The 13,105-nt window shown below is 41.5% G+C and overlaps 1 non-coding gene across 1 annotated transcript; it reads left to right on the top strand.

The window, feature by feature from the left end:
- The first annotated feature begins 12,334 nt into the window (after positions 1-12,334).
- Positions 12,335-12,441, top strand: LOC141662678 (small nucleolar RNA R71). Its single transcript, XR_012550780.1, has one exon. It is a non-coding gene; the product is annotated as a small nucleolar RNA R71 (small nucleolar RNA).
- Positions 12,442-13,105: the final 664 nt, after the last annotated feature.

The raw sequence follows: 13,105 nt of genomic DNA, 5'->3' as shown, positions 1-13,105 counted from the left end.
CCTTGAGCGGTGGTAGTTCAAGTAGTATTTGGAAAAGATATAAGTATATTGGAGTATCTTGTAACTTCATCTTTTCAACTTATATCCAGTGAATGATTATCTTATGAATGATAAAGATTTTCAGAAAAACGTTGAGACAAGGTTAGATATATGAGATCACCTTGCAACGATATTTTTTTTATACAGTTATAAACTGGAACTCTGTGTATATTATACATGTCATAGGATTTCAAAGATTGTGAAAAGTATATATGTATATATATATAATGAATATTTTGCGACTTGGTCGCGTTAAGATATCAACTTGGTTCATTTATTTTTGACCAAGACTTTCATGAATACTATGAGAATGCTCATATATTGTTAATTATTATACATATTATTTCAGTGGGCTTGTTGCTCACCCTTGCTTTCTTCTTTCATCACACAACAACAGATAGAAAAGATGAACAGGACCAAGCTTCCAATTCGCAAGCGGTTAGGAAACGTTCCGTGGTTTTCTGGAAGTGTTTATGTCGCCGTAGCTGAGGTAGGAACTACCAATAGGCTAGGCTTTCAACTATTGATGAACCAGACTTATGTATATTATGAATTGTAATAATAGAAAAGAATATGTAAATTATTCAGAAACCCTTTTGAGGTGAAATGGTTTACAATTATGGAGTAAAATGACTTGTGTTATTTTTGGTATTCATCTCTGAGACTATAACTTGTGGTGTGTGTGTGTGTATATTGTGGGGTCACAGTACGCAGCAATTGGTTGATTGTTAAGGTTAAGTATTATTAAGGGAAATGGAACTCGTGACAACCCGAATCCCCGACCCCGGATTTGGGGGTGTTACAAAAGCCGACTTATATGACCTTGCAGTTGGCCGGCCGATCTATTACATATCCACGAGGCATTGTGGAGGATGTCTTGGTCAAGGTTGATAAACTCATCTTTTTGGCTGATTTTGTAATTCTTGATTTCTAGGAGGATAAGAAGATTCCCATAATCTTGGGAAGACCATTCTTGGCTATTGGCCAAACCTTGATAGATGTTTAGAAGGGTGAGCTCACTATGTGAGTGCTGGATCAGGATGTGACGTTCAATGTTTTTAATGCCATAAAAATACCCAACTGATAATGAGGAGTGCTTAAAAATGGAGTTGGTCGATTCTGTGGTTACTTCAGAACTTGATCAATTGCTAAAGTCTGATACCTTAAAGAATGCCTTGTTGGGGAATTCAGATAGTGAAGATGATGAAGGGGATGAGCAATTGCAATATCTGAATGCTTCTCCCTGGAAGCAAAGGCTGGATATGCCTTTTGAATCTCTTGGAATGGAGGAGCTAATCAAATCTCCAAAGCGCTTCAAGCCATCTATTGAGGAAGCTCATATACTTGAGCTTAAACCATTTCCTGAACACTTAAGGTATACTTTTTTAGGTGATGCATCTACTTTTCCTGTTATTATTGTATCTGACCTTTCAGGTAGTGATGAGGAAAAGCTCTTAAGAATTCTGAGAGATTTCAAATCGGCAATTGGATGGACTATAGCAAATATTAAGGGAATCAACCCTTCTTATTGCATGCATAAAATTTTGCTAGAGGAAGGTAGCAAGCCTACAGTTGAGCAACAGAGAAGGCTTAATCCAATCATGAAAGAAGTTGTGAAGAAGGAAATTCTCAAATGGCTAGATACAGGGATCATCTATACCATTTCTGACAGTTCTTGGGTGAATCCAATATAGTGTGTGCCGAAGAAATGAGGTATCACAGTTGTTGCTAATGAGAAGAATGAGCTCATTCCTACGAGAACAGTCACGGGGTGGAGAGTTTGCATGGATTATAGAAAGCTGAACAAAGCCACAAGAAAGAATCACTTCCCTCTTCCATTTATTAATCAGATGCTTGACAGGTTGGATGGGCATGAGTACTACTGTCTTCTGGATGGCTATTCGGGTTATAATCAGATTTGTATCACTCCGGAAGATCAGGAAAAGACTACTTTCACTTGTCTATTTGGAAGTTTTGCCTTCAGAAGAGTTTCTTTTGGGTTGTGTGGTGCACCTGGCACATTTCAGAGATACATGATGGCTATATTCTCTGACATGATTGGTCAGAATGTGGAGGTGTTCATGGACGATTTCTCTGTATTTGGTGATTCTTTTGACGAATGCTTGCAGAATCTTGGCACCGTTCTTAAAAGGTGTGTTGAGACCAATCTGGTTCTCAATTGGGAGAAATATCATTTTATGGTGCGACATGGCATTATTCTTGGGCACAAGGTCTCTATTAAAGGACTTGAGGTGGAAAAAACCAAGGTGGGGGTTATCGAAAACCGTTCTCCACCAATTTCTGTTAAGGGAGTTCGCAGCTTTCTTGGTCAAGCGGGTTTCTATCGGCGGTTCATCAAGGACTTCTCTAAAATCTCCAAACCCTTGTGCAATCTTCTAGAGAAAGATGTCATGTTCAAGTTTGATGACGAGTGCCTAGCTGCTTTTGAGTTCTTGAAGAAGAGTTTAATCATGACACCTGCCATAACTGCACCTAATTGGGATGAACCTTTTGAGATGATGTACGATGCAAGTGACTATGCAGTTGGAGCAGTTCTTAGGAAAAGAAAGAACAATATATTTCATGTGGTCTACTATGCTAGAAGACCCTCAATGGTGCTTAACTGAATTATACTACTACTGAGAAAAAACTCTTAGCCATTGTCTACAGTTTTGAGAAGTTTCGATCTTATTTACTTGGGACGAAGGTGACAGTTTTCACTGATCACGCTGTTATTCGCTATCTCGTCTCGAAAAAGGACTCGAAGCCTAGATTGATTCGATGGGTTCTTTTACTTTAGGAATTTGAGTTAGAGATCAAGGACAGAAAGGGTACTGAGAATCAAGTCGCTGATCATCTCTCTCATTTGGAAGATCCAAGTGCAGCTTCACTGGATAAGACATTGATTAATGAGTCTTTTCCCGATGAGCAGTTGTTTGGGGTGCAAGAGGAAGAACCGTGGTTTGCAGATATTGTGAACTACCTTGTGAGTAATATCATGCCTCCAGACTTGTCTTATGCTCAAAGGAAGAAGTTTCTTCATGAGGTGAAGTGGTACATGTGGGATGAGCCATATTTTTTTAGGCAAGGAGCTGACCAAATCATCAAGAGATTTATTCCGTACAGCGAAATGGGGGGATCTTGCGAGATTGTCATTTGACTGCTTATGGAGGCCACTATGGTGGAGAAAAGACATCAGCTCGTATCCTTCAAGCAGGATTTTTCTGGCCTACATTGTTTAAGGATGCGCATCAGTTCGTTTTGAAGTGTGATCGATGCCAACATATGGGTAATATGTCTAAGAGGGATGAGATGCCTCTTAATGTGCTTCTCGAGGTTGAGGTCTTCAATGTTTGGGGAATTGACTTCATGGGGTTGTTAGGGCGAAAATACGCACTAATATTCAGGCAAGTATACGCGTTCGCAAGTAATATAGAATACTTTCTAGTTCGTTCCCTCAGAGACTCAGACTAAATTATTGTCTAATTAAACTCACTCACCAATGTATGATTACTTCTCAATGTTAAGAAAATAACACTTAAAATTGTTGATTAAATATTAACTATAATTAACTACTTAATTAACCACTTAACTAACACTTCAATTTATCAATAATAAAACACTCATGAGATCACAACTTCATTATTACTTCCTTCTATAGCCATTGTTATTACCTTTAGCATGTGACAATGATGATATTAATCGAATAACACGAAACTGATAAAAGCCAACTTTCATTGTACTAATACCATTCTACCAAGCATCCACAATTAAGATAGAAGTTGAATAGTCATCAATTATGTTGAGTTCCTATATGTCTACAGAAATTGACAACACAACGATTTAAGCACAAGTTATTCCTTTTGATTACATAGGGCAAATAAAACTGTTAGAGTTACCCACTAATCATGCACAACGTACATGAACCTATGCTAGCATGGCAAGTTCTAAATCTCAAGATCCACCGTCGCTTCACAAGAGATTAACACCCTATCTTATATGTTCGCGACGCACATAAGACGAATACGCACAACCAATACTAGATATCATGCAATCATCATACACTAAAGTATTAAACAATTAACTAAAGAATTCCATAATAAATCCGTTGCAACCCCATGATCACGATTAGCCCATAATAGAACTTATCGCCATCATGGGTTCATATGAAATCATGATAAACAAACACAAGAAAATAATAACTAGACTAATTATATTAAAACAGAGTACGTCACAAGAGTAAATAAGTCAAAGCAAGAAAACTAGCATCCAACGTTACAACGAAACAAGAATCACAAGAAAATATGCTTCCTCTTCGTTGCGGTGTGCTAAATCGGTCTTCTTCCTTATCTCCGCTTCTTGCATAAAACACAATCTAAAACATAATCCCCTTAATACTCTCTGTGAAAACGTCTCAAATCTACCTATATAATAGTCCCATAAACTCAGATTACATAGAAGTTGGAAGCCAAACAGAAGTAGAAGTCTAAAATAATTTATCTTTTTCCCCGACCCTGCGCGGCCGCTCAGCATTGCTGCGCGGGCGCGCAGGCCTCTACTGGAAAAAATCCAGGTTTGCTCCATTTCTTCGCCATAATCTGCCCATTCCTTTCCTCTCGCAATGGTGAACACATGCCAAGGCTTATTCTTGATGATTCCTCCCCCGAAATGCAACTAATACCCTGAAATGCATAAACACTAGAAAAACGCATCAAATACACAAAATACTTGATTTCAAGACACCAATTTAAGCCATTTTAAGACGTTCTAAGTGGTATAAAATGCCACTTATCACACCCCCAAACTTAAATCGATGCTTGTCCTCAAGCGTCACAGACTCAAAAACAAATAAAAATATGCATGAATGCAATCTATATGAAAATGCAACGATCCCCCTTACTACACTTAACCAACCAAATTGTCACATCTCAACGAATACAGTTAGACAACTAAAGATCAATAAACTCATGCAAACGGACATACAGCCAGAAACGTGGTATGTGAAAATGCTTAACAGATATGCTTCGGAACTAGACCAATTACTATGACTAGACTATCCTCAAGGCAATCCTACGATTATACAAAGAATAAAAATTCTAGGCACAAAGTGATATACAACACTACAAGAACTCTGGAGCTTACTACGGAATCGTGCTTTTTATTTACAACTCAAATGCTTATTTGACCGTGCAATGAGTGAGGTCCACAAAAGACTTATACAATGGTATCCATGTAACGAGCGTTAGGTTAGCGGATCCCAGACTCTAAAAGCCTTAGGTCACTAGGCACAAAGTCCCCTAAGAACTTAATAACTCGAATACCAAAGAGCCCACTCTTGATCAATTATGCAAATTTTTTTTTTTTTTAATAACTTCTGAGCAAGTGCGTTTCGCTCCATCTTGCTCAACCCTAGACTACTCGCAACATATGCGAGCCGGCTACTAGCCATTTGACGCCTAGCCACAACTAGCAACAACTTCCATATTTTTTTCTCCAAATTTTTTTCTTTTTTCATGTCTTTATCACTAAGAACCTATAATCAAATTCTAAGCATAATAAGTAGATTGACCTTGAAAACAACCAAATCATAACAACAATCTAGCCCTTACGCATTCTTTAAGACTTAGTGGACTTACAATTGTTTCTAGCATGCATATCAACCTACACAACTTAATATCACTTTAATGCTATCACTACACTCGCATTAATATCACAATTCAGTCGATAACTTATTGCAAAAGGGATCATGGTAAATGCATGAGCTACATGACATTCATAAAAAAAACTAAATGGCATAAATTATGCAACTATATGAACTAAACTATCATGAATATGCAACTAAATGACACACACACAATATTCCTTAACTACCACCCCCAAACTAAAAATCTTTACTGTCCTCAGTGAAAGTAGTAGAAAGGAACACAGGGTATACCTACTCGGAGTCATCATCATCATCACCCTCAGTGGGTGGAGTATCAGGCGGTGGGTATGCAGAGTCCTCACCAAAAACTGGCCACTGGATATCAGCTCCAAGGCCTCGAAAAGCAGTCCCTAACGCAAGGGTGAGCTCCTGAGCAAACCTGCTCTGCGTCTCATACATGGCATCCATCCGCCGTGAAAGCCTCCTATACTGGGCATCACCCATCCCAGCACCCTCCTGAGCTCTCGAAGAACCAGCCTCACCACGCCCTGGCCTAGCCATAGTAGCACCTCGTGCTGGACGCCCTCCTGGAAGATGATAACCCAGCTCATGCTCCTCAGGCTCACCACCGGTCCACTCCTGCATCCCATTCAGAGTGCCAGAATCAATCAGAGCTGCTGGCAACTGCAACTGCTCATGAGCCGGCCAGATCACTCCCACTGCTCGGCATAGCTTCGTAACCGTGGATGCATAAGGGATGTTCATATGCTTTGCTCCCCTCAAAAACTTCAGAATTCCTTGGTAGATAAACTCACCAAGGTCCACATAGTACTCATCATGCAGAATTCCCCACAACAATTGTGCTCTCTCAACTGTGACCTCGTGTGCATGTGAAGAAGGCAAAATATTAGCACATATAAATGCATTCCATGCACGGGCATACCTGTTCATGGCGATCGCCGGAAAGTGACGATACTCATTATTGCCTGGACTGCGGGTCCAAACTGTGCCCGGTCGACAGAGAGTCGCACAAATCAAATCCAAGTCAAAATCCTCAGCAGTCTTTTCATTCCAGTTCTCCTCCTCGGGCTTCCTCTCTCGCTGTCCAATCACACGGCGAATCGCCGCAGGATGATAATCAACCGTCAGCCCACGGACTACAGAAAACCCATTCTTTTCAGCCTTCACGTTCGCGTAGAACTCGCGAACAACGCTCATCGGTACTACTTCGGGTGACTCACAAAAAGCTATCCACCCCTTCTCTGCAATCATGGACAACAACTCACCATCCCTCCCTGATGGTAAAAACCCCCTCTCCTTCAGAATCGGCTTCCCCAACAGCCTAGTGTACTCCTCCTCCGCAGCTCTGTCAGTTAACCAAGGCCTTGCAGCAGTACCCCTCGATGAATCAGCAGAAGGAACTGTGCTGCTGCTGTCAATAGTGCGTGCTCTCTTGGGTGCCATTGATTCGTTAATAAAAGTGTGTAAGAACTGATTTTTGATGTTTGTGAGAGGGTTTAAGTGTAGGAACTTTTGTGGGAGATATGTAGGATAGGTGTATGTATATATAGGGTGTGGATTAGATTAGGGTTTGGGAATTAAGGGATAAAATGATGGGGTAGTGGGAACAATTCGTGGGTTTATGGGCTAAAACTGTTTTTGTGTTTTTGTTTGTTGTTTTTTTTTCTCTGAACTGTAAAAAATTTTCTGGAACTCGACCCCTACGCGGCCGCTCAGCATAGCTGTGCGGGCACGCAGAGGGTCTCTGGAAAAAAAAAATTTCAGCCCCTGTTTTCTGATTTTTTTGTGTTTTTGGATAGGTTATTAACTTCTAAGGGTTCCTGTAACAACAAATCATGGGTTGCCTCCCACGCAGCGCTTCTTTTCGTCATTAGCTTGACGTTCCGTACCTTTCTCAAGTAGTCAACAAAATGGCACTAACCACCTCTCGGTTTGCCATGTCCCCATAGTAGTGCTTCAACCGCTGACCGTTAACCTTGAATGCTTGGTCCGAATCATTCTCAAAAATTTCCACCGCTCCATGTGGAAACACAGTTTTGACAATAAAAGGTCCAGACCACCTTGATTTTAACTTCCCAGGAAAAAGTCGGAGCCGAGAGTTGAATAAAAGAACTTGTTGCCCTGGCACAAATAACTTAGGATGTAGCTTCCTATCGTGCCACCTCTTCACCTTTTCCTTATACATTTTGTTATTCTCGTACGCTTGGAGTCGAAATTCATCAAGTTCATTAAGCTGAAGCATTCTTTTCTTACCAGCTGCATCTAAATCCAGGTTCAATTTCTTCAATGCCCAGTAGGCCTTATGCTCAAGCTCCGCCGGTAGATGACATCCCTTACCGTACACCAACTGAAACGGTGACATCCCAAGTGGAGTTTTGTATGCTGTTCTGTAAGCCCAAACAGCTTCATCGAGCTTTAAAGACCAATCCTTCCTTGACGGACAAACAATCTTCTCTAGAATGCGCTTTATCTCTCTGTTAGACACTTCCGCTTGACCATTTGTTTGCGGATGATAGGCAGTAGCTACTCGATGATTTACATTATAACGCTGCATCATAGAAGTGAACTTACGGTTGCAAAAATGCGATCCTTCATCACTTATGATTACCCGAGGTGTTCCAAACCTTGTGAAAATTTGCTTATGAAGAAAATTTAGTACTGCCTTTGCATCATTTGTCGGTAAAGCTTTAACTTCGACCCATTTTGAGACATAATCGACTGCCAGCAAGATGTACTGATTATTGCAAGACGAGATAAAAGGCCCCATGAAATCGATTCCCCATACATCAAAGACCTCGACTTCAAGCATCACATTTAATGGCATTTCATCCTTCCTTGACAAATTTCCCACTCTTTGGCAACGATCACACCTTAAAACAAACTGATGAGCATCCTTGAACAAAGTAGGCCAGAAAAAACCTGCTTGCAGAATACGAGCTGCCGTCTTCTCACCTCCATAGTGTCCACCATAAACCGTGGAATGGAAGTCTCGTAATATCCCCTCCGTCTCACAGAACGGGATACATCTCCTGATGATCTGGTCAGCTCCCTGTCTAAACAAATATGGTTCATCCCACATATACCACTTCACCTCATGCAGAAACTTCTTCTTTTGAGTGGATGTCAAATTAAGAGGCATTATATTGCTGACGAGATAGTTTACAATATCTGCAAACCATGGTTCTTCCTCCTGAATTGCAAACAACTGTTCATCCGGAAAAGATTCATTGATTAACGTCCTATCTTGTGAAGTAGAATCGGGATTCTCCAACCTAGAGAGATGGTCAGCTACTTGATTCTCAGTACCTTTTCTATCTTTGATCTCTAACTCAAATTCCTGAAGTAAAAGCACCCAACGAATGAGTCTCGGCTTCGAATCCTTCTTAGAAACCAGATAGCGAATAGCTGCATGATCAGTGAATACTGTTACTTTCGTACCAAGCAGATAAGATCGAAATTTCTCAAAGCCAAAGACTATAGCCAAAAGATCCTTCTCAGTAGTGGTGTAGTTCAATTGGGCACCATTTAAAGTCTTACTCGCATAGTAGACCACATGGAAGAGATTTTTCTTGCGCTGTCCCAGAACTGCACCTACCGCATAATCACTCGCATCACACATCATCTCAAACGGTTCTGTCCAATCTGGTGCTGTAATAACTGGTGCAGTGATCAAACTCTTCTTGAGAGTCTCGAATGCTGCCAAACATTCATCATCAAATTTGAACGGCACATCTTTCTCAAGCAAATTGCACAACGGCTTAGATATCTTTGAAAAGTCCTTGATGAATCGCCGATAAAAACCCGCATGACCAAGAAAACTACGGATTCCTTTCACAGAATTAGGTGGGGGAAGATTTTCAATGACTCCCACCTTGGCCTTGTCCACCTCCAGACCCTTGCTAGAGACATTATGCCCAAGGATAATGCCTTCACGCACCATAAAATGACATTTCTCCCAATTAAGCACCAAATTAGTTTCCACGCATCTTTTGAGTACGGCGCGCAGATTATTCAAACATTCATCATATGAGTGTCCAAAGACGGAGAAGTCATCCATGAACACTTCGACGTTATTTCCAATCATGTCAGAGAATATAGCCATCATACATCTCTGAAAAGTGGCCGGTGCGCCACATAACCCAAACGAAACTCTGCGAAAAGCAAATGTGCCAAATGGACAAGTGAAGGTAGTCTTTTCCTGATCCTCTGGTGCAATACAAATCTGATTATACCCGGAATAACCATCCAGAAGACAAAAATACTCATGACCCGCCAATCTGTCAAGCATCTGATCAATAAATGGAAGGGGGAAGTGATCCTTCCTTGTGGCTTTGTTCAATTTTCTATAATCCATGCATACTCTCCATCCTGTAACTGTTCGAGTAGGGATGAGCTCATTCTTTTCATTTGCGACCACAGTGATACCTCCCTTCTTGGGTACACATTGTATGGGGCTCACCCACGAGCTGTCAGAAATAGGATAAATGATGCCTGCATCTAGCCATTTCAGAATTTCTTTCTTCACCACCTCCTTCATGATGGGATTCAGTCTTCGCTGCTGTTCCACAGTTGGCTTACTACCTTCCTCTAGCAGAATTTTATGCATACAATATGAAGGACTTATCCCCTTGATGTCTGCTATGGTCCATCCAATAGCCGATTTGAATTCTCTCAAAATCCTTAAGAGCTTGTCTTCCTCACTACCTGAAAGGTCAGATGAAATAATAACAGGTAACGTAGATGAATCACCTAAAAAAGCATACCTCAAGTGTTCAGGTAATGGCTTGAGCTCCAAGGTAGGTGCTTCCTCTATTGATGGTTTGAGCTTCCCTTCAGCATTCTTAAGGTCAGAAGTACCAAGAGATTCAAATGGTATGTCCAGCTTTCGCTTCCAGGGAGAAGCGTTCAGATATTGTAATTGCTCGTTGCTATCTTCATCATCGCTGTCAAAATCCCCCACTAAGGCCTTTTCCAATGCATCAGACATTAGCATGTGATCGAGTTCCGAAGTAACCGCAGAATCAATCACATCCACTTTTAAGCACTCCTCATCTTCTGTAGGGAATTTCATTGCCTTGAATACGTTGAAGGTCACATCCTGATCTTGGACCCGCATAGTAAGTTCCCCTTTTTGCACATCTATCAAGGTACGGCCAGTAGCCAAGAAAGGCCTCCCCAAGATTATGGGAATCTTCTTATCTTCCTCAAAATCCAGAATAACAAAATCTGCTGGAAAGAAGAGCTTATCCACCTTGACGAGCACATCCTCAACTATGCCCCTTGGGTAAGTAATGGAACGGTCAGCCAATTGTAGTGACATGTACGTGGGTTTTGGATCAGGCAGATCCAGCTTTTTAAAGATCGAAAACGGCATCAGATTAATGCTTGCTCCCAAATCACAAAGGCACTTGTGAAACGTCAGATTGCCAATTGTGCAAGGAATGGTGAAGCTTCCCTGGATCTTTCAGTTTTGGTGGTAACTTTTGTTGCAGAACAGCGCTGCATTCTTCCGTGAGAGCAACGGTTTCAAGGTCATCCAGTTTCACCTTCCTTGAAAGAATAGTCTTCATAAACTTCGCATAACTAGGCATGTGTTCCAGAGCCTCAGCGAAAGGTATATCGATGTAAAGTTTCTTGAACACCTCCAGAAACTTCCCGAACTGTCTATCCAGCTTTTGTTGCTGCAATCTCTTAGGAAAAGGTGGTGGAGGATAGAGCTGTTTCTCCCCTGATATTAGCCTCAGGCAGAGTGTGTTCAACAGTAGTCTTCCTTGGTTCCGCCGCTTTCTCCTTTTGCTTAGATTCTTCACCTCTAATTTCAGCTTCTACTTCTTTTGCCTTTTCAGTATCAGCTACTTTTCCAGACCTTAAGGTAATAGCCTTGACTTGCTCTTTAGCTTCCTTCCTACCTGGTACTTCCGTGTCACTGGGAAGAGTGCCAGGTTGACGATTGAGCACTGCATTGGCTAATTGACCAATTTGATTTTCCAAGGTCTTGATAGAAACCGCCTGACTCTTGCACAACAGCTTAAATTCCTCAAAATCAGCACTAGTGGGTGCAGCTGTACTTCCCTGTTGAGGATATGATTGCCTTGTAGCATACTGCTGTGTTTGCTGGAATCCAGGTGGGTTAAACTATTTACTCACTCCTTGCTGATATGGTGGCTGAATAGCATTCTGATTATTCCCCAGCTGAAATTTGGATGATTTCTGTTATTAGGATGATAGGTCGCTGGCACAGGCTGCTGTTGTCGCTGATAATTATTCACATACTGAACAGATTCGTTGACAAGAGAACACTGATCCGTAGCATGAGAACCTGCACAAAGCTCACAAACCATAGCTATTTGATTAACTCCATACGTAGCCAGAGAATCAACCTTCATTGATAGCGCTTGGAGCTGGGCTGCAATAGCGGTGGCTGCATCAACTTCCAAAATACTTGCTACCTTGCCTGATGTCATCCTCTGAGTTGGGTTTTGATGCTCATTTGCAGCCATCGTCTCGATAAGATTATACGCCTCAGTATAGCTTTTAGCCCATAAGGCTCCTCCAGCTGCTCCATCGAGCATGGGCCGAGATTGGGCCCCCAAACCATTATAGAAACCAGTGATCACCATCCAATCCGGCATTCCATGATGTGGACATTTTCTCAACATTTCCTTGTAGCGTTCCCAAGCCTCGCACATAGATTCTGTAGGTTACTGCGCAAACTGAGTAATAGCACTCCTCATAGCAGCAGTCTTTGCCATTGGATAAAACTTCACCAGAAACTTTTGCGCAAGATCTTGCCACGTAGTGATGGACCCAGCTGGTTCAGAATGTAACCAGTCTTTAGCCTTGTCCCTTAGTGAGAATGGGAAAAGCCTCAACTTGATAGCCTCATCAGTCACGCCATTATACTTAAAAGTGCTGCAGATCTCGACAAAATTCCTTATGTGCATGTTGGGGTCTTCAATTGCCGCTCCTCCAAAAGAAACAGAATTCTGCACCATCTGAATAGTGCCCGGCTTGATTTCAAAGGTGTTAGCTTGAATAGCCGGATGAAGGATGCTTGACTGAATGTCATCAATTTTAGGCCGAGAAAAATCCATAAGAGCTGGATCAGCTTGAACAATACGATCTCCCATGTTTACTGGTTCTTTCTGCTCAGTTCCTGAATCCGAATCCTCAAAATCTAACTTCTCTGGAATATCAAGAACTTCTTCTGTCTCCTCAGCTGTATCTAAAGTCCTCTTGCGAGCACGAGAAAGAGTTTACATAAACGCTTGCTAAAGTACCTGAAACACAACCGAAAAGAGTAAGTAACTACTACGTCCTAATCACCGAGTCCTAATGATCAATGATGGTAAGTACATAAACTAAACAAATACGCCGAGTCCCCGGCAGCGGCGCCAAAAA

Source organism: Apium graveolens, chromosome 5, assembly GCF_009905375.1.
Source record: "Apium graveolens cultivar Ventura chromosome 5, ASM990537v1, whole genome shotgun sequence".
Classification (NCBI taxonomy): domain Eukaryota; kingdom Viridiplantae; phylum Streptophyta; class Magnoliopsida; order Apiales; family Apiaceae; genus Apium; species Apium graveolens.
Note: the sequence above shows the minus strand (reverse complement) of the source record. Positions and strands in the feature narration are given on the sequence as shown.